Consider the following 4,934-nt stretch of genomic DNA (forward strand, 5'->3'; position numbering starts at 1 on the left):
CAGAGAATACAAACAAAAACAACAATGAAATATCATTGTACCTCCATTAAGACTGGTAAAAATCAGACATGTGGATAAAGCCTCACAAAGGTCCCTAAGATCAGAATTCCTTGCGGTGGCAGGAAGTTGGAGGCGGTCTGCGTGTCCATCACTCCAAAAGTGGGTCAGTAAAATGAAGAGAAGCATTCATGGCGTCTAATGCAGCAGTAGCAGCAAGCGATTGAATGTAACATGACAAGCATAGATGGAGCTTTCAAAAATGCGCATAGTGAAAAACGTAAGGAACACAATGAGATCTATTCCAAAATGCCATTTAAGTAAACTTAAAATACAAGCACATAAAGCAGCAATACAAGGAACAGAGAGCTCAGCAACAGACAGAAAGATAACCTGTGAAATGTTATAATGGGATGTTACGGAGCAGAGAGAGTAAGGAGGCTCGGCTCTCGGCCATTGCAGTAGTACATTGAGAACCACAGAGAGCGCTGGAGCAAGTGGGAGCTGGACAGGCACTGGGCACCTCTGATCGCTGAGGGAAAATAATTAAACATGGGCAGAGGAGAGCCTAAGAGGCCGAGAGGCGAACTGTCATCATAAGCATCTTTGCAAGTTTGTATCTTTGTGCAAACTTTCCGGGAGAAGCACAAGAAGAAGTACCCAGACGCTTCAGTCAACTTCTCAGTTTTCTAAGAAGTGCTCAGAGAGGGGGAGACCATGTCTGCTAAAGAAAAAGGAAAATCTGAAGCCATGGCAAAGGCGGACAAGGCCCGTTATGAAAGAGAAATGAAAACTTACATTCCTCCTCCAGGGGAAACAACAAGGAAGCTCAAGGATCCCAGTGCACCCAAGAGGCCTCCTTCGGCCTTTTTCTTGCTTTGTTCTGAGTATTGCCCCCAAACCAAAGGACAGCACCCCGGCGTATCCATTGGTGATGTTACAAAGGAGCTGGGAGAGATGGAGGATGACACTGCTGCAGGTGACACGCAGCCTTATGAGAAGGAGGCTGCTGAGTGGAAGGAAAACTATGAAAAGGATATTGCTGCATACCGAGCTAAAGGAAAGCCTGATGCAGCAAAAAAGGGAGTTGTCAAAGCTGAAAAGAGCAAGAAAAAGAAGGAAGAGGAAGAAGAGGAAAGAAGATGATGATGATAAATTGGTTCTAGTACAGTTTTTTTTCTTCTCTGTAAAGCATTTAAGCCCCTGTACACAACTCAATCCTTTTAAAGAAAAAAAATGGAAATGTAAGGCTTTTAAACTGTAGTCTACTCTTTTTTTGTATAGTTAACACACTACGGAATGTGCCTTTAGATAGACCTGTCCTGGTGGTGATTTCAATAGCCACTAACCGTGCCTGGTACAGTATGGGGGTTGTAAATGGGCATGGAAATTTAAAGCTGGTCCTTGTTGGTGCACAGCACAAATTAGTTATATATGGGGATGGTAGTTTTTTCATCTTCAGTTGTCTCTAATGCAGCTTACACAAAATAATTGTTGTTCTGTTAACTGAATACCACTCTGTAATCACACACAAAAAAATATTGCAGCTGTTTTGTTGACATTCTGAATGCTTCTAAGTAAATACAATTTTAAAAAAATCTTATTATGGTGTCTTATGGGGAGGGAATAGAATTAGAAGATTTAGATTAAGGAGACTAAAGTAAAATATATGAATGAATGAAAGAGAATGTCTTCAAAGGACTTGGTAATTCCCACTTTTCTTTCCCATTGAGTGACCCCATGGTCCATTAATAATTTCCAAGTAAAATTTTTAAATTTTTATTTTAATTTATTAAATTGTGGATTATGTGTCTGTGCTAAGTGAGATGTCACCAAATAACAAAATATAAACCTTTCCTTGAAATTTAATTTTCAGCTTCATGTGAAATAGAATGATTTGGGTCCTAATAGTTCTCAATATAACAGGGAGATTACTTTGAGCTAGGTTTTAGGAACTCTACAAACTTTGCAAGAAAATTAAAATGACGCCAACACTGTCTTTCTTTGTGAGTTTATCCTTTTTGCAAGTATTTTTATTCATGCACTTTCAAACTCTAGACCTAGATTTTTTTATAACTTGACGGCAAATCAAAGATACACACATACTCCTACAGTAGCCTCCCTTGGGCTATGCAGAAACAGATTGTGAAATAAAAACCCCATGTGTGCCAAACATGTGGGTGTATTCTCTTCTTAATTCTGCATAATCAACATGATTTTGTCTAAGACACAATTTCAGTGTGGGAAAAATACAAATGAGAACTTCAAAGATACTTAGTAAATTCTACTCAGTTTACTAATAGTATCTGATGCTTTCTGTTGCCTAGAATAGGAAGACTTCAGCTTTCTTTGTAGTGTGTGTTGGTAAAGAAGAGGATACATTCTCACCATAGGTGTTGAAGCCTTGTGACCAGAAGTGGACATCCAGCCCGTGCTGTGAGGTCAGAGCAAAGCTCAGGCCGACCTACCCTGAGAATCCCACAAGAGCCACAGTGGCAGGCCACAGTCTTTGGCCAGTTTCTCTGTCCCGACAGCCTCTGCACTGTGCCCTGCCGGGGCCTGGCACCATTCTGTCCACTTGCACAGCACCCCCGCAGAGAATGGCTCCCATCGGAGATCTGTACACCCACATGGATCCCCATGCTGAGGACAGCTCCCTGCTGATTTCCTCACAAGCCTACCAGCCTCCTCGTGGCATTAATCTACAACTGTTGATAATTCAACTATGATAGAGAAAAAGTTTCACTTCTGTGATTTATGATAATTTATGCAGAGTGTCCTAAAACACAAAATTGCCAGTCCAATGTTTAAGAACACACTCATCTGTAAACAGATTAAGAACATCCATTTGAATTTAGAAAGTAAATGTACTCATGTCAAATGAGCCCCATGTAATCATCAAGGGAAACCTCGGAGCTCTCTATTAACTACTATAAATGCTTACAAGTTAGAAGATTCAACTTTTTAATGAATGTCACATGAGCTTCGGTTCAGACTGTTGACCAAAATGGGCCCTTCTGATACCTCTCTGAACTAGTTCTACTAGTTCTACTACTGCACAGCCACCACGACTGAAAGAATTAACCTCCTCTCTGGGTAGAGAGCCACTAGGGTTATTGATTAATCAGTCTGATGGATAGAGAGACTTCCCCAGTCTCCCTCAGAGATGTTCTACCCATTCTTACACTTGCCAACTTCTTAGAGCATTTATATCCGCTGAAGCTCTCCGAAGTCTCCTCAGGCACCAGGAAAACTGTTGCTCAAAAAACAGAAAAGTTGAATATGCAATCTAGATGCATGTTTTATTTAAATTCCAGTGTTCTGCTCAGAGACCTCCTGGTTCCCCTGGGCCCACAGGGCAACTCTAAACAAACCCCAGGGCAACAATGCCCTGGGCAATGTCATCAAAGTTTCTACCTCTTCACGGCTTCCACAAAACTGTGGAGTAAGGTGAATTCACATGGGCATTTAAAAAAACAAATTCTTAAAACTTTTCAGAAGTCTAAGAAGACTCATTCATTTGCAGACATGAATGGTAAAAAGCTTTAACCCTTTAAGCTTACAGGCATGTATATTATAACTATTTTCTCCAATTGTCATCTGTCCTCTGATTTTCTTATTACTTTTTTTAATGATTCCATTATAAAAAATAAATCTCAGAAATTCAGGTTCTGGAAACATGGTAGACTGAGCTAACACAGCCCTTCTATCTCCACTCAATACAACCACATAGACATTATAGATCAAAAGAGGAAAAACTTAAATACATAATTTAGATTAAAGGGAAAAATTCCTTGGAGTCAAAAATAAAGAAGTGGGATAAAACCATGTACCAATTTCATGACAATTCCAGAGGTATATCAGACTAAACACAGGCTAAGGATCTTATGTTTTGATAGTTCCATAAGAATAGGAGATATGGCTTTGGATAAAAACGGAATCACTCCCTAACACCCGACCATGGAAAAGCAATTACCTTTATAAAAGAGAAGACCAGAAAAAACTACACCAACTGGCTCAGGAAAATAATAAGAAAGCTTGTCCCTACTTGGCACTCTGGTTAAGACAAAAAAGTCGCCCATAAGGAAAAAAGAGATGATGGTCTTATATCAGACAGGGAGGTGGAGCACAAATTTATAACTGGTATGGAGCACAAATTCTCAAGTAAAGATATAAACAATAACAAACATTTTAAAGATCCTAAATAAAAAGAAAATCTCCAGGACACCTGGCTAAATCAAATGAAAACCCACTTTGCAGCAACTCCTTCACAATCCAGCATCTATAAAACTCCCACAGGAAAGAAAGAAAGAAAAAGTAAGAAAAAGCTCTGCTGAAAATGAGCTCACAATCTAAAATTACAAATCACACTCACTACTCAGTGTGACAGTGACCTAGTAGACACAACAAGCAGGAATAATAGAACTTGTGAAAAAGAACAATCTTAAAAGACTTAGATGATTACCTTTAAAATGATTAAAGAGATAAAAAAAAGAAATAAAATCATGTGGAAAGAACAGAAAAACATGAAAAAAATGGGCAAATGAACATTGAGAAATTAAAATTTCACTGTACAAGATAACAACAAACATAACTCAAAAGTTAATTAATTGGAGGAAAGAGGTAAAGAAATAAATGAGACAAAGAGGTCGAAAATGTCAAATAGAACTTTTTAAAAGGAGAGAAGCAAAGTAATATTCCAAGAGATAATAGATGAGACTCTTCTAGAATTAATGAAAGATATAAATATTCACTTAAAGAAAAATGAGCTCTAAAAATGATATATTTTTAAAACTCTACCTCTACACACATATAGTGAAACTCCAGAACATCAAAGTTAAAAAGAAACACCACAAAAGGGACCTGAGGGAGGAAAAAAATAGATTATCTATAAGAGTAATAATTAAACTGATACCAGTCTTCTCACCAGTGACAAT

The 4,934-nt window shown here is 38.4% G+C and overlaps 1 pseudogene; it reads left to right on the forward strand.

Moving 5' to 3' along the window:
- Window positions 1-549: 549 nt before the first annotated feature.
- Window positions 550-2,726, forward strand: LOC109445390 (high mobility group protein B1; annotated as a pseudogene).
- Window positions 2,727-4,934: the final 2,208 nt, after the last annotated feature.

Source organism: Rhinolophus sinicus, linkage group LG10 (assembly GCF_036562045.2).
Source record: "Rhinolophus sinicus isolate RSC01 linkage group LG10, ASM3656204v1, whole genome shotgun sequence".
Classification (NCBI taxonomy): domain Eukaryota; kingdom Metazoa; phylum Chordata; class Mammalia; order Chiroptera; family Rhinolophidae; genus Rhinolophus; species Rhinolophus sinicus.